Consider the following 15,486-nt stretch of genomic DNA (forward strand, 5'->3'; position numbering starts at 1 on the left):
ATCTACTCTTCTAGTGAAGATGGCAGAAGTTGGCACGAAAAGTTTAGGACTCTGCAAAAGTCCCTGTAATGTCAATGTTCCCCAGAAAGGGATCAAACACAGAAACAAAAGTACTCACAGCAAACAGCACAGGTTCAATATTATGTACACAGGAGGCAGTTAAATAATGTTTAAGTAAATATGATTACTGATGAGATATTGTTTTTTTAAAAACGTACACTTAACTTTATTCGAGGAATGGAACACCCTTTGACAGAATCACCTCCACAACACAGAAGCATAATAAAGATATGAACACCACGCTAATCTCTAGTTATTTAAATTTGCCGCAAAATCTTTTATGCAAGAGTTAATTTCACACTCTTTTTGGAGTTCCACCATTCTATCATCACTTTGTTTTCCAACACAAACTTTAACGCCCCTTAAGCCCTGAATTAGTCTAAGTTTGATTCTTTTGAAGTTCTTTTTATGGCACATATTTAGAAATGAATTAAAATTAACTTTGTTATGAGAAAATTTCCAAATCATTTGTGATACCTGGCAACCAGCCAGACTGTTGTAAAAGCCAGAGTTGGTGTAAGTCAATGGAGATGTTAAATTGAAAAACTCTTGGAGTTGTTTCAAATTATAGCAGAGTCAAAACCATATCCATTTACTATTCAGTATACATGTGCCAGGCGTAATATATAGTTCTTTACTGCTTCAAATAGTCTAGATGTAAAAGTATGTATGTTAACTCCTTTAGTGAAGATGCCTTTTACTGTTTCCCCAATGGTACCCAGCACAGATGAATGAATAACTGAGATTGTGACAAACCTTCTTCCCCTACTTATCTTTAGGGTGGACTCCTGAAGAGAAGCAAATACTGCAGAAGACGGAAAAAAGGGCAATCACCACTGGAACAATCTCTACCACACACAATAAAGTAGTGATAACCTCCCCTACTGGGATCACCCGGCCCTCAAATGCCCAGTCCCCAGGCAAAGCTCTGTGAGGGCAGTAACGGGGTCCCCTCGGCTATGCATCCCCAAGCTTGGCACAGGACACTCAACACCACCTACAAAGAGGCAGAACGGGCCAGCCGAAAGGACGTAAGCTTTTGAGTCAAACAGATTGGGGCAGAATCAGGCTCTGCTATTTACCACTACGAGACCCAGGGAAAGTTAAGCAATCTCTCTAAACATCAGTTTTGTCTTCTATTAAATGGGTATAACACCATCCACCTTCTAGGATTGTTCTGATGATTTCAAACAATATCTACAAAGCAACTGCCAAGATGCCAAGCACTTGATAGGTGCTTAACAAAAGATAGCTGTCATTATACATATCAGGAAGTACACATGGCTTTATATGATAAAAATGGCTGTTAATGCCTAAATGATCTTTATGCCTCACTCCCATAAAAATGCCTCCAGATGCTCAAAGCTCATGCCATTTCACTTTCCCTTTATCTGTGTTACAGACCATAACAAACCAGGCTGAGGAAAGAGAATGGGCAGGCAATCCCACTGACAGCTGCAAGACACCCATCAAAGAGGCACAAAGGAACCCTGAGCAGACACAAAAGTCCAGAAGAGTCTGGCCAATGCAATACAGGGACAGCGGCTTTCAGCGATTGAGCCCAAAAACCAGTGTTCCTCTGAATGACCACAAAGAGGTCAGACTGCCTGTGGAAGACTGATTCTGCTTAAGACGGCGAGAGAAATGGAATCTATGTAAAAAAATATTTCTGTCCAAATAGTTAGCCTGGACTCCCTCCAGCTGGAATCCAGGCCTATTCCCTTTGGGTTCTCACAGCACTGTGCTTGGTTCTCCATGGCAGTCTCCACACAGTCTGTTTAGCATTGGTCTGTGCATCAGTGCCCCTTGAAAGCAGGTAACCACTTTTATTCATTCTTGATCAGTAAGTCTTTTTTGAATATACCAATTTACTTTTCAACATAATAGATGCAATTCTAGTCACTTCTATGTCCTCACCAAGTTCTTTCGTTAAGGATGAATTAAGTTAGAATACTCTGTATCTGCACAATTTATTGCTTACACAGCAACACCATCTTATGGAGCATTTATTTACAAATCTAAAATAGTGGGGTAGTCTTAATCAGACTTGATTAGACAAGACATAATGTCAAACCAAATGATTGCCATCACCTTCTCCGGAAAGCAGCCTGACATATGTTCTTCTGCCTGGTTTGGTCTTCTCGCTCCCCAAATGCTGAAACCATTCATGCATTTTTCCAGTCAACATTTACTGCTGTTGGGGCCACCACCATACTAGGCACACCTGGACATATACAAATACATATATTTGACTTCAATGCAGTGATTGTCAGAGGGTAAAAGATGAGCAAGTAAGAAACTGCAGTACAATGAGGTAATTGATATAACAGCATGAAAGGAACTGTAGACAATAAAATTACAAAGGATGGTGTTAAGACACGATTGTGCAGAGAAGACAGAACATGAAAAACAGCAAATTTGGGACTTTTGCTATCAAAACTTCCTAAAGAGGAAGAGTGGGAACATCTTCACCATAAAAGAACAGAAATGTGTCATAACCTTTCTGAAGATCATCGAGTTTCCATCTCAGAAGTAAACTTTCCATACTGCCTTTAAGCTGTTAGCTATGACAATGCAGTTACCTAACATGGTTAACTAAATTTAAGCAGAAGCACTGAAAATATATCAGGTGTCAATGTGACAACCCATATGCAAGCAAGAATCAGGTTTCAGCATACACACTCCACACCTATACAGAGAGAATTATATAGTTTCCTGATGGGTTCCCTGGACTACTATTAAAAATTTGACAGTGAAAACCAAAAATGAATAGTACGATAATATCCCAAAGTCTGGACATTATATATTCATCCATTCATGACCTCATTCTGCAGATATTTACTGAGGATCCAGTTTGTGCCAGGAGCCACTTAGACACTGGGGATATGATGGGAACTAGGAAGTCAAGAAGTTTTAAGTGGTTATTTGAAAAGGTTTTCCAGTAAATCTTAATATTAGCAATGCCAGAAAGGTAATCATTTGTGTCAGTATTTTCATTGCTGTACCCAAAAAGGAAAATATTGTTGGCCCACAAAACACCTGTAAGGGAGAAAGTATAAAAGGAGAGTTCCTGATTCGGGAGTTGGAGGGGATTGGATATCTCACAGCTACTTTCTAAGACTGTTTCTCAGAGTGTGATCTGGGGACCAACAAGATTGGAATCTTTTTAGGAATGCATATTCTCAGCCCTCAGAATCTGCAGTTCTAACAAGATCCCTAGTGATTCACATGCATACTGAAGTTTCAGAAGCACTCTTTTAATAGGTTTTATTTACAAGTTTAATCACAAGACAGATCCCCTTATATTTGTGGCAGAATCAGACCTCTAAGCCTCCTTCCAACTTTTGAGGTACTCAGGCTTTGAGAGCTTGTCTTTGATGAACTGAAACAGCAAAAAAGCACTTCGAAGTGAATTCACACATGGTTCTTAGTATGATTATGCCATTTCTGAACAGCCAAAGGTGTTTATTCACTTTAAACAGAACTGATCCTCATTAACAGATGGGTAAGGAGGTCTCTACAATGGGCCAGTTTGTGCATAAGGGAAATAACCTAAAGGAACCTGAGAAATCAGTCAGTATCAGCCCTAAGTTCCATCTACCCCAGTATTGTGACAGTGGTATTAAAAGTCTGAAGAGTGTTCATTTGCCCTTTTAAAATGTCAGGTCACTAAGGTTAGGGGCAAAGCTACAAATATTTTTTGCTATCTTTAATAGTGGAACTTTGGGGCCGAGCCTGTGGCGCACTCAGGAGAGTGCGGCACTGGGAGCGCAGCGACGCTCCCGCCGCGGGTTCGGATCCTATATAGGCATGGCCGGTGCACTCACTGGCTGAGCGCCGGTCACGAAAAAAAAAAAAAAAAATAGTGGAACTTTGAGAAATTTCAAACTCAGATGTCAGAATAGTCATAATATTAGACATACATGATGCATCACACTTTATTAAACTCTAATTCCTACTTTCAAAATGTAGAATAATCTTGAAATGAAAATATAATTAACTAATTAAAAATTGCCTATATAAAAGAAATATATTTACTGTCCCCTAATTCCTACAAAGAATGCAGGTGTCTGAGAAGTTTTGCAATTGCTTGGGATCAGTGGCTTATCATTCATAAGGAATTGAGAGAAACCACATTGCGGTACTGGATGTCTTCGGAGGGACCTGATATCTTCCATATGCCATCGACTGGTAGGTTATGTTGTGCACTGCTGTTGGACCAACCATTTAATTTACCTCTAAGTATCTGTAAAACTGTAATTTTACCTCTAAGTATCTGTAACTGTAATGACTGATGCTATTTACACACACCCTGATACTGGATTACCCACACAAAATAAAAAATGTCTAATCTACTCAACTGAACCATGCCACAGTGTGTAAAATATATCGAAACTTGAAATGTTCCTATCCTTTCCTTCAATTCTCAGTTTCAATTACTGGATAAGGATTACGTTTTTTGTTTTTTGGGTTTTTTTTTTTTGTCTTTTTCGTGACCGGCACTCAGCCAGTGAGTGCACCGGCCATTCTTATATAGGATCCGAACCCGCGGCGGGAGCGTCGCTGTGCTCCCAGCACCGCACTCTCCCGAGTGCGCCACGGGCTCCGCCCAGGATTAAGTTTTAAACAAACAAAATTCCATGCTCACTGTCTTTCCAAAAGTAAATAAACAAATGAAATTCACCCTGTGTGTATTTTTTAGTGTTTTCCTTATGGATCTGAGGCCCATGGTATATGTTTGCATAACACGCTCAGGATCCCGACATGATGCATGCTATTCTTCTGTCCGTATAATGTTCTGTTTCTTGTTTTCAAATATAGAAACAATTTCAATCAATCTCTCCAACAGCTGGAAAGAAAGATTAAATATAATCTCTCTTCTCTTTCCAAGTTCACTTTCAAGCTAAAAGTATATTCCAGGCAAAGCAAGGACAGCACTTCATTCAACCTTAAATTGTGACTCAAGTAGACAAAAGCTGTGAAATAGCTGACACTCACTGTCCCTTAACCCCTGAGGTTTCACACATGAGCACCATCAGCTATTTCTTGAAGAACAGTCAAACACGGCAGTTATAGACAACCGAATTAAAAAAAAGAAGAAAAGAAAACAGTTCTGGTAGAGATTTCTTCAGAGATTAAAAACTAAAATAGGTGGCAGTATCAAGTCAAGTCAAGGCTTTGGAACACAACAGAGGATATTAACATGAGCACGTTCAGCAAACTAATGAAAAAACAAAACATTAAAACACAGGAATGTTTACATTGGGTTGTCTCCTTTAGGAAAATGAAGCACTACTTTCCTGAGAAGGGCAATTCTAGTAAAAATGTGTTATTAAACTGTGTATTAGTCAATACTTCAAACTAAAATCGCATGAAGAGCCAAGAAGGAATTGCAAAACAAAAGCAGAACAATCAGAAGCCCGTGTTCTGCTCTCCCTGCACCGGGGCGGAGCTGCATTTACCAGGGGGCTTCACAGCCACCAAAGTCTGCATGCAGAAGTCAGCAGTCCATGCTCTAGAATCTCTGCAGAAGGGAACAGGATTCAGCTCTTTAAGATAAGCGTGGCTATAATACAACTCTTGCTTCCTCTCCCCCAAGTGATGCGGGCTATGCTCCTTATCACTTAGAGGTGTTGCATAGCGTGCGTACCAGCTAGATCTTTCCAGAAGCAGACTATGGCTCCTGGTCTAAACAGTTTACTGCTCAGGAGGGAAACAACCCTGGCTGAATAGAGACCAACTGCCTCTGGAATACAGCAATTCTCTCAACTAAAGGCTTTATGCTTCCTTCTGACTGAAAGGTTTCCGTTCCTGAGGCCAGTTTCCCTAAAGCAACAATAGAAGTGAGGCAACGTTACTAAATTTTTTAAAAGCCTTAAAAACCACTTATCAAATAGAGCAGTTTATAATAAAACTGTGCTGGGTCACAAGAAAGAGAAAGCTCGAGAGCAGACAGGCAGAGCGAAAAAACAAGGAAGATATAGATTTGGCCCCTGCCCTGTATAACCTGAACAATTTCACCAGTTCTGAGTAACACCATAAAAAAAGGGAATCATAGAATTTTTTGTGTTATTTACCTATAAAAAGATCAACCAAAGTCTGTTCTGAGCCATTAGCCACACAAATATATCATGAAAAGGTACAAACCACGGCCTTCCTACATGCAAATGATGAATGTGGTGGTCTGCCTTCTTCTTGCCACTAGGCCACAATGGGGTCAGGCTGATACTACTGAGGCAAATATGACCTTATTGCACAAGCAGAAAAACGGAGCTCATTTTCTGGTGCAACCCTTCATTCTGCTGTTTCTGACAAAAACAAGAGCTTCCAGTGACCCACCCCCAATGGAGACCCCACCAATGAGATGAGAGGAACATTCCACCTTAGCACAGAGACAGAGCTGTTCTCACACCCACTCTTGCAAAGAAGGGAAGTTTAGCTCTGCACCAGGCTTTGGGGACTCCAGGAACAAAAATCTTTTTTAAAGGAATAAGCCCTTCATAGGAGACTTGTGGAGATACCATCATCCTTCTTTGCTCTCCTACCAACCAAACCTTCTATCTGTAAACAAGAAATAAGCTCCCTCCAGAAAGCTTTCATCAGGAACACTTCTACACTGCACATGCACACGTCTAGGATTTTAAGAAGCTTTCCATATACTGCCGCTATGGGAAGTTTCACTTAAGTAGTTGGCTTCAGCTTTGACTTGTGATTTCAATGTCACAAACTATTTCACCTTCCAGGGAATGCAAAAGATCTCTTAGGACCCTTTTATTCATCTCCAACAATAAACTAACATTAACATTTATTGCTAAAAACAAAATTATTTATAAAGAATGTAAACACTCAATGGAGCATTTGCTCATTAAGTTTATAAACATGGAAAACTTGAACTTTCAGATACTTATAATTTGTTAATGCCCTTATGTGAACTTGGAACAGAAGAGGCCTCCAAAGTGCAAGATATGCATTTGGAGGAAAATTCTACAGCTAACTTTTAACTCATGTTTTTGAGCATGCTGTGCAACCATGCCTATATCTTTAGAGAAAGGTGTATGTGTGTATGTGTGTGTGTGCAAAATTCTTTAGAGCTACAAAACGAAGTCTTACAGCTGCTGATGGACAGATTGAGATTAAAACCGATATTCCAAAATTGGGTAAAAACATAAAATTTTAAAAAGAACAGACACGACAATTATTTTTATGATGCTCATTTTGAAAAATCATAGCTTTAATAAGCAATTGTCATACTAGGGGTGAATTCAGACATCACTTTAAACTTTTTTTTTCTGGATCATCATTTCTGATTTTAAAGAATAAAATAATTCATTAACTCAAAAAAAAAAAAAAGGGGTGTTAGGTTCTTTCCTGACCTTTAAAAAGGCTTTCTTTCATCCACATAAAATTTAATGAAGTATAATATTGATATGGATATGGCAGAGAGCAGAAAGTTAAAGCAAAAGGACAGGCAATTAGGCTATATGTTTATTTTGATAATCTTTATCTGGCTCTGTGTGTGTGTGTGTGTACACATTCTGGGCATGCCACACCTACAAGGCACATACCTCTCTAGTAATATCACCTCCACTACTTGTTACCATAAAGCTCACAGACTTCTTGTTCTTTGTGTTAAGACATTGTTGACACCTCTATAATGCATACATTATTGGGCAGATAACACATTAGCACCCTTCCCTGATTTAGTGCTATAGCTGGTGAGTCACCTAGCGAAGGGAGTCCAGAACTGGGCAGCAATGAGAACCCTGCCTGCAGGGGCACAGGGCTTGGAGGACTCCCGGGAACCCTGCAGTAGTCAGCATGGTGGCAAGGTCCACTTCACTGACCTTGGCGAATCCAGAAAAGAGGCACTTCTCTGACTGAAGTGACCAAACCTCCATGCACACTCTCTGCCAGATGACCCACACACCATTCCCTTCATGATGGTATCAGGTATCCACCTAGAACCTCTCTGTGCTGTCTTCTAAGCAACTGATTCATTGTACCTGGAATTTAAGACACCACACACCCCAATCTTCCCATAAAATACCTCCTTCCGTCTTGTGTTCTGTCTGTTACCCATACCTTGCACACCAGGCAGGGGCACTTTTCTGTGATTTCCAAAATCTAGTATAAAACTCCCTTTCTTATTTTCAGGACTAATAGGAGCTAGCACAGTCTGCCTTTTCCACCATGCACCTGGCATGAAGAGGTTACTGGCACTGAAGGAAAGCTATAAGGACATACACGATCACATAATTAGAGACAAACTCACAGTTGCTAATCTGTGGGCTATCAAATATATTAGATACAAAGATCATAATTTTGACTGGTATTATATGTACCAGTATAATGTTGAGATCATTGATAAAGCCTTTTCCAACTAAAACTGTTCCCAGAAGACTTAAATTATAATTTCCTGGGGAAATTATCACTATCATCAATATCATTATCATTAAAATTATCACTATCACTATTGCTACCAATATTGAGTTTGGTGGTTCCTGGATATTAAGTAACCTAGCTAAACCCAATTTTCATTGCTAAAAATACTATAAAATAAATTAAAAATAAAATTTGATCACCTTAATTCATTTTAAAAAATACATCCATTTAGGCAGGAAGATAAGGAAGAGAGTAGTCTTATCTCAAAACTTTTACTCGCATATTTTTAAGGGTCACTAAGGAAAGAGAGGGAGTAGAGGAACTTAGAATGGGAGGGACATAGTCAAGTCACCAAAGAAAAATTTCTGCTTGAAAACTGTCTCTCCGTACCTCTCTTAGCAGCCACTCTTCACACCTTTCCTCTCTCTAGGAAACGGGATCCAGGAGAAAAAGGAGCCCTGTGGTTCCCTTGCTACTGTCTCCTTGAAGGAGCTCATGGTGGCATCCGCATGTAAAGAAGGAAGAGTCTCTGGAGACCCAGGCCAGCATGCATTCAACAACCACGTATTAAAAACTTATGTGCTCTGTAGTGAGCAAAAGCTAGATATTCTCAAAGATGCTATGACAGCCCTAACTATGAAGGTTAGTTCACAGCCCTGTAGACAATTACAAGGCAATTAACAGTAGCAGCAACAACAATCGTGAAGGGCAGTATTTGCAGATGGTACCATAAGCACTTGGGAAGCAGCACGCAAGGGTTCCAGCAGACCATCAGGGAAGTCTCAGAGAGAAGGGCGATCCTTAAGACTTGAAGGATAAAGTGGTGTTTCCCACGTTGTCAAGACGGGAGGGTAGGGTGGTGGTAAGAGGTGGTGACCTCGAGGTAGAGTGAATGTATGAGCAAAGCCTAGGAGACCTGACAAATATGTCATGCTCTAAATAGGTCTAAGGAGGGAGTGTCAGGACATGAGACTGCTTAAGTAGACAGGGGCTGGATAATGAAGGGCCTTGCTCAGACCTTGTAAGCCACTGATGTCGGCAGAAATGTGAAACAACCAGATTTCTGTGTTAGTGGCATCATTGCTGGGAACCAGGCTAGAGGCAAGGAGATCGGTAAGAAAGTTTACAGTGGTAGTCCAGTGACCAGGTAACAGATGGAGAGGGTAGAAATTAAGACACTGTACCAAATAAGAAGATACAAAAGATATCATTTGGGCGGGAAAATAATGAGAGTTTGATGACTATTTACATGCAGATGTTTAGGTAAGTTAGAGAAATCTAGGCTAATTCAGAGGTATTTGGCATGAAGAGCAATTGGGTAAATGGTAAATCTATCACCCAAACATGTCATCATTGAGACATTAGTAGAGATAGAGAGTAGACAAATGAATGGACAGGGCTGAAGCACAGGACAGAGTTGTGGACCAGAGACCAGATGTGAGATATCAAACATGCAGGCCGAAGAAAAAGTCATCGATGTGACTATTCAGGACAGCGTGCAATGAGGCGGTCTGTAGCCTTTTTGAGTCACGGACGCCTAAAATCTGATAAAAGTTATAAGCCTAACCCCTAAAAAACGCTCATTTGCATATAAGGACAAAGTGCCACATTTCCCAAGAGTTACAGATCCTCCGAAGCTCATCTATGAACTCACAGGTTGAGAACACCTAGAATAAAGCAAGTAGAGAAGAGGGCTTAGTAAGGGGACAGTTAAGAAATAGGGCACAGAAGAAACTAAAGAGCTACCCAGAAGAAGTAGAGCCTCTCCAGTCACTGTAGACCACTCTTTCTAGAAATGTATGTGCAACAGGGGCAGTATGGATAGAAGAGACTGGGTTTCAAAGTAGAATTTTGGTCTGTTGATTTTTAACATTTTTCTTACAGAAAATTTCAAACATATCCGAAGTAGAGAGAACAGTATGATGTAAGTCTTGTACCTATGTCTGACCTTCAACAATTATCAACTCATATCATTTCATCCCTGAATATCAGTATCTATCTCTAAAAAGGACCACTAAACAAATAACACAGCACCATTATCATATCTTAAAATATTAACAATAAGTCCTTAAAATAGTCAAACATCCAGTTAGTGTTCAACTTCCCCCAACTGTCTCATATTTTTCTCATTTTGTTTTCAGTTTGTTTAAATCAAGATCCAAATAAGGCCCATATATTGGAACTGGTGACAGTAACTGTTTTCTTCAGGCTCTTTTAATCCATAGGTTTCCCTGCCTGTCTGTCTGGCTTTGTTCCTTGGTCATCTGTCCTGTAAAGTTTTGTTTCTTTGCATTGTTTATTTTTTTTACTGTTTTTATTTTGCCGATTGCATCCTCGAAGTACCATTTAACACGTTCACGTGATTCTTCTGTATTCTGTAGACTCAGATTTGGGTTCAACATTTTGGCAAGAATAGTTGACAGGGAGTGTTGAGTTCCATCAGGAGACACAACAGTAGGGTTTTTTAAAAGATGCGGCCGACAAATCATACTTACCTGCTATGGGAAAAAAGCCAGTGAAAAAGGCAAGGCTGAAGAATAGGAAAAAGCACGCAATGAAAGACAGTGGACAGTGAAGACAGAAAAATATAAAAGGCAACTGTGTGCTCTAACCATGAAGCTCTAGGACTTTCAAGCAGCCCTGAGCACAGCGTTTGCGGTAAAAACTGGTACCCATCACAACGGTCCTAAAGGCATCAAGAAGACTGAAATATTTTATATTTACTTTGATCAAAAGCATGAAGCCTTTCCTGGATTTTAAAAAGTCTATCATTAAAACTGTCAAAATTAGAAAATTCTGTGCTTAAAGAGTTAACCTCCCAAAAAAATTCACAGAAGAGGGGTCTCTACCATAACACCAAATGGGTAATTATTTGGTCTTGTAAACACACAGTCAACGTAATCCTGCAAGGGAAATCTTTAGCCAATAACATAACATTGATGTAATTATTATGGTGAAACGGTAATAAGGAGAGAGACCCAAGGTTATGTATAACTTTTTAATTAATTTTTGCCATTATCCCCACATGCCAATTTTTTTCCCCTAGGGACCAAAACTTTGATTTTACAAAATGCACCTATAAGAAACACAAGGTTCCACTAACTAACACCCTCCTAAGGGACACACTTATTCCACCAACTGGCCCTCTCCAGAAAACCTGTCTTGTTGTCTCTGACTTTTTGACTGTTCCTGCCTCAAAAGAACAAGTTTTTTTTCAACATCTCTAGCTAGGACGTTTTAATGCACTGAATGTTTCTATGTTCTATAATCACCTTGTTAGAAACAAACTCCAGGTCTAAAAACAAAGCACATTTTAATTGAGGGTGCAGGGATATCAGGTGAAAAGGGCCTAGCTAAATTAATAGGCTTTTCATTACAAAATTTTATATTCTAAAAACTTCCGTGTGAAAACAAGCCTGTTTTTACTGCATTTATAAACACATCTGTGGGGTGATTTTACTAGGATGAACGGACACGTCAAAAGTCGGTGAATACTTCCCAGATGCTACTATAGAGACTAGTGCTAGTCCTCTATGACGTGCCAAAAACAAGGGCAACATATTAAGATTCTCATTAAGTTTTACTCATACATCAAGGCCCAGCTCAAATGTTACCTCTGCTGGGAGGTCTTTCCACACCCCGTGAAAGTAGTAATCCACCGTTTTCCCATATTGCATCATGTATAATGTCACCCCACAAATCACCCTGCACATGACCACTGAACAAATACAACATTCGTCCTAGGTGTCTATACACTGAGGATACAACAGATAAGGAAGAAACCTTCTTTGGAAGAGTCCTGTTTTCATCTCCCTAGATATGGGACCAAGTCACACTTCTGCACTTAGCATGAACCCCTTGCTCGGTGCTTATTATGTGTTCACTGAATGCTCAGAAGAAGCTCTTCGTTTTCCTCATGACAACATTGTGAGGCAGACAGGAAGCGTTCATGTTATGTTTTGACTTTTACATACAGAAATCAGGTTCAAATGTAATATGACTTCACCAGTCTCATAGCTAGTGAGTAGGCACCGTGGAATCCAGTCCATCTTGAGAACAGATGGGTGAGAGGACCAATGGTCCAAATTATTAGTTATTGTAATAACCATGGGGATAAAAGACAACAGCAGAAAAGATTTAAAAATCTTCCTTTGTAGAGACTCTGGTGACTAGAACCTGAGTCCTCTTTCTAGACTGTCTTCCTTGGGAGGCAGAACTTTCCATGGACATACAGGTTAAATAACGTGGGATGAAAGGCATTTTAGGAGTCTCTACTCCTCCATAAGCAAGATTTTTTTAATTGAAAGAATTTCCAATTACGAGCTCATTCTAAAAGGCCATGATTTACTTCCATCACTATGGAAAACACTGCCCACGTACAGCCCTAACCACGGGGTGGGCCTTCTCACTTCCCACCCAGGCAGGCCAGGGGGCTCCAGGTACAGATGAATCCAGGGCACTTCAGGCTCTGCTTGGACTTCTGTGTCTTGAACCCCCATTTCAGGGACTCCATGCCCTTTGCTACCCTTGCCCTGCCATCCCTTCTGCAGCTCTACAAAGGAGAGTTGGTTAAAGGAAGTGATGGAATGATAAAGTTCTAGAGACTTCGGTACTATCCTTCCAGGGAAACATGGGGCTTTGAGGAGGAAGGATGTGGACCCCAGAGAAATAAATGACCAACGGCATAATTATGGGGAAAATAACCTGGAGTGAAGAACTCCCCCAGTGTGCCTTAAATAGCACCAAGCAGATAAACGATACCTTTTACAAGTATTGTGTTTATAAAGGAAAGTTGGCTTTGAGGGCTCCAGGATCCCACCACAGGGCACAAGTTCATGAAGAAGGCTACAGGAGATGAAGTCTCCTTTGGAGAGAGAAGGGGAGAAAGTAACACGGTATTTATAGACTTGCTGGCTGGTGAAATATAAAATCGGACATCCACTGACGAAGAAAATTTGGATTTTAAAACCAGGTAACTATCCACATCAGAACAGCTATTGCATTGCCAGTTCCAAACCAGTGAAAAGCAGGTTAAGCACATGACACATAACTATCTCACTCAGAGCTTTTTATTCAGGGCACACAGGAACGGTCTACAGAAAAAAAATAAATTTGCACATAAAGAGTAAAAATGCTAAGTCTACGATTAAGGGATTTTGTACTTAAACCTCAGGGAAGAGCCTGCAAGCGGAGGAACGCCCTTCAGGAAAATGCACAGCAAAATTCTTTACGTAGGTTCTTTTCTCACCTTTGCTTCACATTCAAAGTCCAGCATATTACTGTTGTTGTTACTGACTTCAAACTCTAGTGCTCCATATAAAGTTGAACAGGAAAGGGGAATGGAGCAGAGATAAAATAAACTAAAATGTCATATGGTGTTAAATTGTTTAAAATCCTGATGATCTCAATATTAAATTCTGAATCACTGGCAACAATCACATAGAGCACTGAGCCAACCAATTCACACGTTAATGTAAACTGAAACACAGCCTGTCACAATCTTTTAATTTAAAACTTTCCTTCCATATACGCAAATATTTTTGTTCAGCACACAATGTATCCAGGAAGATGGGGATAAGGATCAACTGCAGAAGAGTAAGAACTTTAATCTTAACAATCAAGTAAGTGAGGTGGGATCCTTTGTGTTTCTAGATACAATCAGAATCATGACCCAGAGAGCAAAAATAACTTTTTTAGTCACTCAGATCAGAGGATTAGAACCAAACCGGTAAATGCCACAGTAAAACTAATGTTCAATGTAATTAAAGCTCTGTCATAACTGTAGCTCCCTAGAGCTGCCCTGTCCCAAGAGGTTGTCAACCAAAGAAAGGGAGTCACCACCACTTATGAAAGTCAATTAGTGCTGGACATTTTACAAATATCATATTCCACATAATTTTTATTATAATCCTATATTAAGTGTTATTTCCATTATGCAGATAAGGAAATGGAAATTCAGAGAGGCAAGTGACTTAACTAAGATTATGTTGCTACTAGAACCAGAACTTGTACTAAGCCTATCTGACCCTTAAAATCCTTCCCAACTCAGATTCTATGATTATGATAATTGTTACTAACAACTCCCATTACATTTATTAAATGTTTATTATGCATAAGGCTCTAAGCAATTTATCCACTGTCATATGAGGTATTATTATTCCTATTTTATAGATGAATACGCTGAGGTTGAGGGTTGAGTAGCTTGCAAGGTCATCCAAGAGTAGGGGGAAAATCGAGTTCCATTTGATCTGAAAATCCATGGTACATTTCACTACTGGGCTGTTCTATTCACTGATCACAACATAACTAAATGGAGTCCAAGAGTCTGGCTGTGACATTCACTGATATCTCTCATAATATTACCAGTGAATACCAAGCCCTGTAAACATCAATACCTGCTGAACATGAACCACTACAAAATGGGCCTACACATTTCTTTTATTATTGAATTTTTTGACATGCTTCTAAACCAGATCAAAAATTTTAAGATTGCCTTGAGTTTACAGCTGCTTTAAATACACTAATAAATTTCTACTTAGCTCAGAATTGTATATTTGCTACACATATTAGTAAGCAGTATAAACACAGTGATTAAGATTTTTAGTTCTGCCTATTCATCTATAAAATGGGGATACAACCTATTTCATAGGATTGTTGTATGACATTTAAATGAAGTCATGTATGTGCTTAGCTGCACATAATCACACACTATAATGATCAAACAACATTGCTGTTGCTCTCCTATTTTGGAATTGGGTCTATAAGCAAAAACATTCTTTTAGGTTAAGCAAAATAAAAGAACTAACAAACTAGTGAATGAATCTGAATTTGAACTAGTGAATGAATTTATGCTATAAACCTGGAATCAGGCATCTTATTGGGGGGCAGATTTGATATTTGATTTCTAGAGAAACCAGATGTTTCCCCCTTTTCTTGTTTTTTTTCTTTTAAGAGGACATTAAAAAAAATTAGAATATCTTTTAGTGTAGGAAAGGTTTAAGAAAAGAGCTGTGGAAATTAATTAATGGAGAAAGAGAAGTATAG

At 39.4% G+C, this 15,486-nt stretch overlaps 1 protein-coding gene across 3 annotated transcripts in view; it reads right to left on the bottom strand.

The window, feature by feature from the left end:
• The window catches only part of LOC134384741 (uncharacterized protein C1orf21 homolog), a 197,960-nt gene that overhangs the window by 136,422 nt on the left and 46,052 nt on the right, over nucleotides 1-15,486 (bottom strand). The window lies entirely within an intron of this gene.

This window comes from Cynocephalus volans, chromosome 8, assembly GCF_027409185.1.
Source record: "Cynocephalus volans isolate mCynVol1 chromosome 8, mCynVol1.pri, whole genome shotgun sequence".
Taxonomy (NCBI): Eukaryota; Metazoa; Chordata; class Mammalia; order Dermoptera; family Cynocephalidae; genus Cynocephalus; species Cynocephalus volans.